Source organism: Gymnoscopelus braueri (assembly GCF_963280865.1).
Source record: "Gymnoscopelus braueri genome assembly, chromosome: 2".
NCBI lineage: Eukaryota > Metazoa > Chordata > Actinopteri > Myctophiformes > Myctophidae > Gymnoscopelus > Gymnoscopelus braueri.
This window is the reverse complement of record NC_137604.1, coordinates 53378502-53391001: the sequence shown is the minus strand read 5'-3', so window position 1 is coordinate 53391001 and position 12500 is coordinate 53378502. Positions and strand designations below refer to the sequence as shown.

Below are 12500 nucleotides of genomic sequence, written 5' to 3'. Positions count from 1 at the left end.
ACTAGTACAAATGTAATTTCAGATATCTGCAATTAGTATTATGACTAGGAACAATACAGTTACAGATATCTGGTGACAGGTAGATATTACGCCATTTTAATATAAAAAGTGTCCCTTGACTATCTAGAATTATATTTGTGATATCGCAAATAGCATTTCTCCTAGTTAAAACTGTATTCTTACTAGTCATAAAGTAATCGCAGATATCTGTAATTACATTTAGACCAGTCAAAACTGCATTTTGACTAGTAAAAACTGCATTTTGACTAGTAAAAACTGCATTTTGACTAGTCAAAATCCTTATTACAGATATCTATAACTACATTCTTACTAGTAGAAATAGTATGGCAAGCCGTTTTAACATTTAATAGCTAGACTGGATATCTATAACTCAGTTCTTCCTAGTCAAAACTAACGTTTCAGATATCCATAATGACATTCCTCCTAGGAGGAACTAGCTAGACTGGATATCTATAATTCAGTTCTTCCTAGTCAAAACTAACGTTTCAGATATCCATAATGACATTCCTCCTAGGAGGAACTGTCATTTGAGATATCCGAAACGTCATTCTTCCTAGGAGGAATGACGTCACTTTTCCCATTCATGTGTATTGGGCTTTTAGTTTCGGATATCCGTAACTGCATTCTGGATATCTAAAACCAACATTCTGGATATCTGCAATATAATTCTTACTAGGAGGATCTACTCTTTCAGATATCTACAATGCAGTTCTTACTAGGACAAACTACCATTTTAGATATTCAAAATTACGTCATCTTGGGCGAGCCTTATTGTACAGTTTTCTCTCTTTTCATTTTTTTTTTTTTTACCTACATGTAATATTTTCAAGCAAAGGACCTACTGTACACATGTCTGCTATCATAAACAAAGTTTTTCAATTGATTTAACAGGGTGTGAGTTATTAAACCGAATATGTTAAAATTTAAGCCCATATGAGTCTTGAGATAAAAAACGGCACTAAACAAATCGTTTTCAATTATACTTCATTCACGCACCATTGTTTTCATGCCAAGGATGAAGACTATATGTAGGCTAAGTGATAACTTACCATATGTACCAGAAAATGTTAAAACATTAAATTGGAAAACGTTTTTAAGTAAAATAAGGTATACATGATTAGAACAAAATTAAGCTCTAAAATTTATAACATTTCTACAAAACCAGTACCGATATTATGGACATAAACAAGAATTTGAAGGAAGGACGTTTGAGATAACGTGCATATCTACATTACTTAGGACCATTTTTTCATATTTTTTTTTTTTTAATTTTTGACAAAATAGCCAATTTTACATCAGGGTGCCCAGATGTCCCTAGTGCCCACCTATCCTGTATTCTCTGTAAATTGCAGGTGGCCTGGGCTCACAGATCAACAAATTGTCAAGAGACAACACTTTTATCCTGTCACCACTCACCAGTATGGCTAATATAGTGCAAATGATATGCTCGTTAACCCCTGCATTGCAGAGCAGAGAACAAAGAGAGAGAGTTCCATCCATGTTGGTCACTTTATTAACGCCTTGTTATAAGTAGGCTACCTGGCTGGCAGGCTTTCGTTTCATACACCCTCTACGTAGTACAATGCCTAATGCCAAATTCGTATGAGAACTCAACAAATAGCTAGATGAATCAACCTGAAAATGTTGTTTTAAAAAAGAACAGGGCTGGCTAATCAGTATATAGGCCTATTCAAGAATCAATGTGTATAATAGCTCCAATCGGAACCTCTCCCTCCGCTATATAGCTCATCTTGGAGCTATACAGCGGAGGGAGAGGTTCCGTAGGGCAGGGGCCTTCAACGTTTTCAGGCCAAGGACCCCCTAGCTGAGAGAGAAATTAAGCAGGGACCCCCTCTTCTATATTGTATACAATTGTGTTTCAGATTAAACTTTTTTTGTTCACTTGGTCTGCTCTTTTTTCCCTCTACGCCTCTTTGCCAAAAATAGCAGATCTACAAGCTCACAACGCCTCGCACTGCGAGGCGTTGTGAGCGTTGTTCTCCTCAGAAATAGCAGATCTACAAGCTCACAACGCCTCGCACTGCGAGGCGTTGTGAGCGTTGTTCTCCTCAGAAAAGGGATATTAGGGTTCAAATGGTTAAGGTAAAAACAAATAATCATAACACAAAGATTTAGCAGACCCCCTGTAGTAACTCTGAGGACCCCCTAGGGGTCTCGGACCCCCTGTTGAAGACCCCTGTTCATCCATTCATCCATTTGGTTCCTAACTGACCCCCTGGAACCCCCTTAAGGAAGGACTGGAGAAACACTGCACTAGGTGAACATTCACCAAAAATAAAGTGATTAAGAAAGAATTTCATTGTCAGCTTTTTCTCTTATTTTTAAAATTGCTTAGATGATGTTCTGCATAGTAGTGTATATCTGTCTGTCATTTAATGTCACTATGAATTGAGTACAAAGGACCCCAATGGAAACAAGGCAATGGCTTTCTTGTGTTTTTTAATTCTTGTCCATGACCAGTATCTCTATAGCCTAAGCCTATTGCTTGTAGAGCAAACTATGATCAGAACAGCCATTCTCCTAATCTAGGCTAAATTGTCTAATTGTGTTAATTTAGGATATTCTGGCATGTTTAATTATCAATTTGCTGGGGAGCCCCTTAATGGCCCTTGTTGGTCCACGGACCTCATGTTGAGAACCACTGACCTAGGCTACAACTGACATTGATATAATTAACCAACATGGCTCCAGTGTGATCTGGATATGGAGAGGACATGTGTACCCTAAACAAAGGTGAGGATTGGACTAATTTCAGACAATGGCGACATTAACATAATAAATGTATTTGACAATCAGCGTGGTCATTTGCTCGTATATGATTATACTGAAGCATCAATGGGAACCCATAAAAAAAGGAAAACAGCGCCCCCTGCTGTTTTTTTTCCCTTTGAATTTGTTAGCGCAGCTCGTAATCTGTTGAGACTGAGAGATTAATGAGCGTTAGATGACAGAAATCTAACTTAATTGCTTGTTTTTAGGGTAGTTCCGTTCGCCTATAATGAAATGCCACTTAGAAAGCAGGGAACTTAAAGCTATGTAAATGTGAACGACACAAACGGCGCCCATGACACATTTAACGGACCAATCAGAGTCCACAAGCCACTGACGTAGGTGGAAGGAAAGCGATCATATTGCAGTTATAGATATCTAAAACTGCATTATGGATAGGAAGAATTACAATTACGGATATCCATAATATAAATACAGATATATTGAACTATATTTTTCCTAGCACAATTGCAGTTGTGGATATCCATAATTCGATTAGTACTAGTCATAATATGAATTGTGGTTATATTTAATTACATTTTGGATATACAAAATGTAATTATGGAGGTCTGGAACGATTTTTTAATTTCGGATATCTAAAATGGTAGTTTGTCCTAGTAAAAACTGCATTGTAGATATCTGAAAGAGTAGATCCTCCTAGTAAGAATTCAAATGTAGATATCCAGAATGTTGATTTTAGATATCCAGAATGCAATTACGGATATCCAAAACTCAAAGCCCAATACAAATGAATGGGAAAAGTGACGTCATTCCTCCTAGGAAGAATGACGTTTCGGATATCTCAAATGACAGTTCCTCCTAGGAGGAATGTCATTATGGATATCCGAAACGTTAGTTTTGACTAGGAAGAACTGAATTATAGATATCTAGTATACATATCCAGTCTAGCTATTAAATGTTAAAACGGCTACATGTATTTTTTTACGGATTTTAAGATATCTGAAATGGAATTTTGACTAGGAGAAATTAAATTATAGATATCTTGAAATACAATTTATACTAGTAAGAATGTCATTATGGATATCTTTAATTACCATTATGACTAGTAAGAATACAGTTTTTACTAGGAGAAATGCTATTTGAGATATCTAAAATATAATTGTAGATAGTCAATCAACCCTTTTATGTTAAAATGGCGTCTTATCTACCTGTCACCAGATATCCATAACATATTTATGTATATCTGTAATTGTATTGTTCCTAGTCATAATACTAATTGCAGATATCTGAAATTACATTTGTACTAGTAATAATATGAATTGTGGATATCCATAATTCCATTTGTCCTAGTAACAATGAATTAATGGATATACTAAATGTAATTACGGAGGTCTGGAATTATTTTTTAATTTCGGATATCTAAAATGGTAGTTTGTCCTAGTAAGAACTGCATTGTAGATATCTGAAAGAGTAGATCCTCCTAGTAAGAATTCTATTGCAGATATCCAGAATGTTAGTTTTAGATATCCAGAATGCAGTTACGGATATCCGAAACTAAAAGCCCAATACACATGAATGGGAAAAGTGACGTCATTCCTCCTAGGAAGAATGACGTTTCGGATATCTCAAATGACAGTTCCTCCTAGGAGGAATGTCATTATGGATATCCGAAACGTTAGTTTTGACTAGGAAGAACTGAATTATAGATATCTAGTATACATATCCAGTCTAGCTATTAAATGTTAAAACGGCTACATGTATTTTTTTACGGATTTTAAGATATCTGAAATAGAATTTTGACTAGGATAAATTAAATTATAGATATCTTGAAATACAATTTATACTAGTAAGAATGTCATTATGGATATCTTTAATTACAATTATGACTAGTGAGAATACTGTTTTGACTAGGAGAAACGTGTTTTTGGATATCTAAAACATATGTTACAGATAGGAGCATGTTTCGATTAAATGTTAAAACGGCTTGCCATACACGCCTACCTACCTACCTACCTACCTACCTTCTAACCTATCTATCTATACCTACCTTTCTACATACCTACTGTACCTACCTACCTACCTACCTACTTACCTACCTACCTACCTACCTACCTACCTACCTACCTACCTACCTACCTACCTACCTACCTAGCTACCCACCTAACTACCTACCTACATACTAACCTATCTATCTATCTATCTATCTATCTATCTATCTATCTATCTATCTATCTATCTATCTATCTATCTATCTATCTATCTACCTATGTACCTACCTAACTACTTACATGCCTGTCCTTCTGTCTGTCTGTCTGTCTGTCTGTCTGTCTGTCTGTCTGTCTGTCTGTCTGTCTGTCTGTCTGTCTGTCTGTCTGTCTGTCTGTCTGTCTGTCTGTCTGTCTGTCTGTCTGTCTGTCTGTCTGTCTATATGCCTATTAAGGGTGAGAATAAGAGTTGGAAAGGAAAGAGAGTGCATGAGCGAGAGGTAGGCAGAGAAAGACGGCGAGAAAGAGAGTGAGAGGGAGTGAGAGAGAGAGAGAGAGAGAGAGAGAGAGAGAGAGAGAGAGAGAGAGAGCAGCTCAGGTCTGCACAGCCCCCATAAAGGAAGTCTTGCTGAGTCGAGCGCTACAAGGTTTCATTTATTTGATAAAGCTTCATTTGGTGTGATTTAACATCTCCCCCTCATCAGGCCCTCCACTCCCCCCCCCTCAGCCTCAACGCCACGCCAAAACGCCTCATCAGCTGAAAACACACACACACACACACACACACACACACACACACACACACACACACACACACACACACACACACACACACACACACACACACACACACATTCAGGTGCAGTCGGACGTACAATAAGGCAATTGCATTGTGCTCATGCTTTCTGTCCCCTCCCTCCCTCTCTCTCTCTCTCTCTCTCTCTCTCTCTCTCTCTCTCTCTCTCTCTCTCTCTCTCTCTCTCTCTCTTACACACACACACAGACACACACACACACACACACACACACACACACACACACACACACACACACACACACACACACACACACACACACACACACACACACACACACACACACACACACACACACACACACACACACAAACACACAGGGCCTTCCATCAGCACATGGACGTGCAGGTTAGCAGTGTTAAGGGCAGTTTTACAAGGAGCATTCAGCCATAAAGGAGATGTGCCTGTGAGAAATTGACCCCGTGACTTTACGACGTTTTTTATGACGAGGTCACCGGGCCACGCCCCCAGCGCCGAGCCATAGAAGGACAAACAAAGCTCAACGTGGTTTCTTTTCAGACGTTTTAGATGTCCGATCCCCTTGAGAACAGTCCCTCTGATGTTGTGTAGCCTATGTGTGCTTATACAGTGAGTACATTTACAGTACATTTACAGTATTCAAATGGTGGGCCGTGAGTGACGATATTGCAAGTGGGCCCCAAAATAATTGGCAAAACATTACGATTTTGATGATAATATAACATTAATTATCATGAAAAGCTGCAGTTCTCATTAATGGCCTGGAGGGTGGCGCTGATTCCCCTACTCCTCCGGCTGCAGAATTTATATTCCATTGGAGTCGGTGAACGGTGACTTGACTCGACTTTACTCTTGGTTTTTATTACATTGGTAAACCTTTTTCAAGACTTAGTTTGCAATGATGAAGTAGGGTATGTCTCCGGGGCTTGTGATTGGGTTCTACTGAGTGAAGATTAGGGATGGGACGATATGAAAATTACATGTCACGATTATTGTGGCTTTTTTTTTGTTGCGATTATCGATATTATCGCGATAATCAAAATGTACTTAAAACTTAAAAGGCCACTTTTGTTAACCACTTGAACCCCCAGCATCCCTATTCTGGGGGGAACGTTTGCCGATCTACAAGCTCACAATGCGTTGCGTTGCACCGTGTTGTGAGCTGGTAGATCTGCTATTTTTGGTGAATGTGAAATAAGAGCGTACCGAATGCACTCTTTACAGGTTCGTTTTTAGTATAAAGAGGGTTTAAGTGGTACTACATTTGCAGCTCAGCAAAAGATAATTCATCCTTGTATGACGGATAAATGACAATCTCTGCGATACGATTATTATTGAGTGTTTTTTTAGCACGATAAACGATACCCACCCAATAGCGTTCGTTTCCTGTTCCATTCCAGGACTGGAAATTCCAAGAAGGGGGATTTGAATTTGCTGAAATAGTGGCTTCAAAACGGGTCTTGTAGCATATTCTTTTACAGTGTACGGTGCCCTCAGGCAAGGCAGTGTACATGCAGGTGCAAGAGGCAATTTGTCTGACTCTCATAAAGAATGACAAGCAGATGTATTATAGCAGCTGTATTGTTATCATAGAACGTTGGCCCCTTCTTTGTAATATTGCTTAAAAATGTGCATTAGAGCCTCTTCTCTGTCTATCTGCTGTCTCCATTCATCTTCTCTCCCTCTACCTCTCTCACTCTCAATCTCTCTCTCTCTCTCTCTGTAATAAGTTAATATACTTGCTGGCAGTATCAGAGAGGGCAGGAGATGTGTGTGTGTGTGTGTGTGTGTGTGTGTGTGTGTGTGTGTGTGTGTGTGTGTGTGTGTGTGTGTGTGTGTGTGTGTGTGTGTGTGTGTGTGTGTGTGTGTGTGTGTGTGTGTGTGTGTGTGTGTGTGTGTGTGTGTGTGTGTTCGGTGTGTGTGTGTGTCTGTTTACTACTTTACAGTAGGCAGTGGAGCGACAATGTGCTGATGCTGAATAATGCCCGGTTCTGTGTGTTTGCGTGTGTGTAGTGCGTGCATGTGTGTAGTGCGTACGTGTGTGTGTGTGTGTGTGTGTGTGTGTGTGTGTGTGTGTGTGTGTGTGTGTGTGTGTGTGTGTGTGTGTGTGTGTGTGTGTGTGTGTGTGTGTGTGTGTGTGTGTGTGTGTGTGTGTGTGTGTGTGTGTGTGTGTGCGTGCGTGCGTGCGTGCGTGCGTGCGTGCGTGCGTGCGTGCGTGCGTGCGTGCGTGCGTGCGTGCGTGCATGTGTGACGTGTACATTCTCAATGGTCCTCTCTAGAAGCCATGTGTTTGTGCGTGTGTGTGTGCTTGTGTGTTTGTGTGTGTGTGTGTGTGTGTGTGTGTGTGTGTGTGTGTGTGTGTGTGTGTGTGTGTGTGTGTGTATATACTTGGCGGACCATGGCTCATCTGTGGCCATCAGAAGCCCATTTTAATTAAGGAGAGAGGAGCACACACACACACACACACACACACACACACACACACACACACACACACACACACACACACACACACACACACACACACACACACACACACACACACACACACACACACACACAGAGAGATAGATTGCAGACTCACTTTTGCAGCGCTCACCAATACTGTTGCCAATCCTACTCTGTAATTTCTTTTTATTGACTGATTCTTTTCTTTTCTTTTCTTTTCTTTTCTTTTCTTTTCTTTTCTTTTCTTTTCTTTTCTTTTCTTTTCTTTTCTTTTCTTTTGCTTTCTTTCTTTCTTTCTTTCTTTCTTTCTTTCTTTCTTTCTTTCTTTCTATCTTTCTTTCTTTCTTTCTTTCTTTCTTTCTTTCTTTCTTTCTTTCTTTCTTTCTTTTATTGACTCACATTGCAATGTCACCCACGAATATGTTGACGTATTTCAGGAATATGCAGGAATAGCCAGGAGTGGAAGCAAAACACCCCATGAACAGCCAGAGTGTATAATAGTCTAATCTAATCTAACTCACATTCTGTGATCTGTGATCTGTGTGAGAGAGTGAGAGAGATTTTTATTTGTTGTCAAAATTGTCAATATATTTAGTCTTAGTTTTAGTCATCGTCGCTTCCTTTTTATTTTGTTTTCGTCAGTGAAAAAAGGTACGTAGGACGTTTTTTTTTTGTCATAGTTTTAGTCGACAAAATCGACGCTGGCTCCGACCAACACAAGGTGACAGACTGTGATCCTGGGTTCAAAAACAGTCGAGGGATCGTGTCCTTGTCGCCGCAGTATAGTGACCCCTGATGGTTGGTTCGGGGGGGCATCTGTTCAGCAGGGAGGGGATCATGGGGTTAGATGACGTGAACCTCCACATGCGTTATGCGCTCTCCAGGTGAAACTCCTTACTGTCAGGTGAACAGAAGCAGCCGGTGACTCCATGTGTATCAGATTAGGCACATGGTTTATAGTCTGCTGTACACAACCTCCTCGGACCAATGGGGGCGGGTCGGCGGCAACACGGCCCGCAATATACTTGAGGAATCTGCGATGGCTAAATTGGCTAAAGAAAAACGGAAAAGATGACGCGGCACCAAAACTGTGGTCTAGGTTCCTTTCTTGGCCTACTGGAAGTCTGCGTGCTAGGGGCGGCAGTGGCTCAGGGGTAGAGCGGCCGGATGGGTAAGGTTCCCAGTTCGATCCCCGGCTCCCTCAGAGTTAGTGTCGACGTGTCCTTGAGCAAGACGCTCAACCCCTTACCAACCTGCTCATTGCTCCCGATGAGCAGGTCGGTGCCTTGCATGGTTTCCTCCGCCATCGGTGTATGAATGTGTGTGTGAATGGGTGAATGTAATGCACGATCTATGTAAAGCGCTTTGGATAAAAGCGCTACATAAATGCACCATTTACCATACAGGTTTCACACTGATTGGTCCAGCAGTGCCAGAGATTAGCAGGCACACAAACAGACAGACAGATGGACAGGGGCTTAAACATAATCTCCAGCCATGGCGGAGATACGAAGGAGAAAAAAAGAGATATAGATGTAGAGAGAGCAAGAAGGCAGTCAAAAAAATAGGAGTGGCAATGGATGTGAAGGAGAGAGGAAACAAAGAGTGAGAGAGCTAGAGGGGGGGGGGGGGGGGAGTGATACAGGGAGAAAAATCGGTTACCCTTTTCTTTCCATAGATTGTTCAGGCCATAATGGTGAAGTGTGTGGCTGCTGAATAATAGATGACGCGAGCAGCTAGCATGTTGACAGACCGACTGAGACCTGCACAAGACCTGCAATCACCCTGTTACGCCAATTACAGTGTGCTGTGTTCCTCAGGGCCTCTGTTCACCCTGTGAAAAAGATAGTGCACGCATTTCCGTGGTGCCCATAGTGCAGCACAAACAGCAGTAGCCTATCATAAGAAAGAATTGAGTCTGCACACTGGTGGTAATGCTGAAAAGGCGCCGCTGTATTTTGTATTGCGGTCACCGTTTTGATCAATCAGTGAGGTTGCGATGCGATGCGTTGTGAGCTTATAGATCTGCTATTTTCAAAAACATATTGAGGAAACCACAATTTTAACAACACAAATCCCTGGCACAAATTATAATTACAGATGGGGGTCCGTGCCTGTGGACAAATACACATTCATTTGGGGGTCCTTTGAGAACCACTGGTTTAAACAATAATCAAAACATTTGGAAGCAAGCCCAAATAAGCAACTCCACTTTAGAAACAATCCTCAAAAAACCGGCAACTACCAATATTTACAAGCAACTTTACAGAAAGAAATAAACCCAAATTTGCTTATAATAAGCAGACCTGGCAACACTGGCCGGACCCCCCCCCCCTCCCCCTCAACTGGCTCCTTTTCTATTATATGCCAAAGGAGCAGCAGCTCTACTCTGCTCCAAGTCCCTCCCGAACAACTGAGCTTCTCACCGTATATCCCTGAGGGAGATGCCAGCCACCGCCAGTGGTGGAAATAGTACTCACATTTTTTTACTTAAGTAAAAGTATCAATACTGCGATGTAGAAATACTCTGTTACAGGTAAAAGTTCGGAATTCAAAATGCACTTACAGTAGTAAGTAAAAAGTACAAAAGTATTGGCATCAAAATGTTTTCAATAATTGTACTTCTGCTCCTCTATGCCTCAAAGGCAAATATTGTACTTTTTACTCCACTATAATTGCTTGAAAAGTTTAGTTTCTAGTTACTTGTAGATTTTGATTATTATTATTATTTATTAATTTTTCCCTTAAATTTTTATCCCACGATTTTGTAACCCATTTTTTCACCCAGTGCCAATTGCCTACGTAATCCTGGGCGCTACTCTCCCTCTGCCAGCCTAGGGAGAGCCCAGAACTGAGCTCATGCCTCCTTCAAGTAGATTTTGATTATTATTATTTTCATTGGTTAAAACACCTATAAACAACACACAGAACCACTTTCAACCTAGCCTCCCATATGTTTGGGTCATGTCATTACAGGGGGGGAAAAGGGGGAAAAAAACATCTCATGCTTTGTCAGCTTGTAGATCAGCTATTTTAGCGATACTTTTGCATGACACTATCATTTGACAAAGTATAAGATAGGGCTTTCATTTATGGAAAAAAACAACATAAAAGGATGTGTTCTGAAAGACACTGACGATGAGCTTTATTGCTGGCTTTCTGTATGCCACCTCTGCACTTATATACAGTACATGTTCTGCAAGCGAGCGTGTGTGTGTGTGTGTGTGTCATACTGCCTGTCAGTAAGCGTCCGTATAGCAGTGTAGCGTAGTGTCTTGTTAGTGTGTACTTCCTGACCTAAGCTGTCTCGTCCACCTAACATCACCCACAAGCCTTGTCTTTAGACCTCACAAACACACACACGCGCGCGCGCGTAAACACGAACATACTCATGCCTGCACAAAATCTCTCTCTCTCTCACACACACACACACACACACACACACACACACACACACACACACACACACACACACACACACACACACACACACACACACACACACACACACACACACACACACACACCGCCCTTCGGCCACAGTGTCAATGTTGCAGCATCTGGTAAACACACCAATACAGGCATTAAAACTCCCTTATGTGCGTGTGAGAGCACACACACACACACACACACACACACACACACACACACACACACACACACACACACACACACACACACACATACACACACATACACACTCACATACACACTCACTAACAGGATAATGACTGGCCAATTAGGTGCAGGCTTGATCTGTCTGGACGTATCCAGTCATCTTAGACCCTCCAGCGGCCATTACTCAGGCATGGACACACACACACACACACACACACACGCACACACACACACACACACACACACACACACACACACACACACACACACACACACACACACACACACACACACACACACACACACACACACACACACACACACACACACACACACACACACAATGTGCTGGATGAAGTGCTTCTAAAACACTGGCTGTTAAAACCAGGCAGTGTTTGTTTGTGTTTGTGTTAGTGCGTTCACATGAGCTGTGCAGGAATTGTATTGTCCTTGTCTGAGGAACGAGGGGGAAAAAAGCAATCCCTGCCACATTCACATTACATCAGTGGTTCTTAAAGTGGGTCCGGGGGCAGTGGTGTAAAATACATTTACTCAAGTACTGTACTTAAGTACAATTTTGAGGTACTTTTACTTTACTGGAGTATATCCAATTTTCAGTACTTTTACTTTTACTCCACAACATCTCGGATGCAAATATTGTACTTTTACTCCACTACAATTATTTGAAAACTTTAGTTACTTTTGGATTTGGATTATTATTACAAAATATACATTACCCACTTCAGCCCTATATACTGTACATTTTGGCCATTTCAAAATAGCCGATCTACAAGCTCACAATGTGTCGCGGTGCGACGCATTGTGAGCTTGTAGATCTGCTATTTTCAAAAGATTTTAATACATTTGAAAACTTTCAATTCTG

At 41.0% G+C, this 12500-nt stretch overlaps 1 protein-coding gene across 1 annotated transcript in view; it reads left to right on the top strand.

Moving 5' to 3' along the window:
* The window catches only part of cacna1ab (calcium channel, voltage-dependent, P/Q type, alpha 1A subunit, b), a gene marked incomplete at its 3' end in the record, with an annotated part of 276793 nt that overhangs the window by 107885 nt on the left and 156408 nt on the right, over nucleotides 1-12500 (top strand). The gene's annotated exons all lie outside the window — the stretch shown is intronic.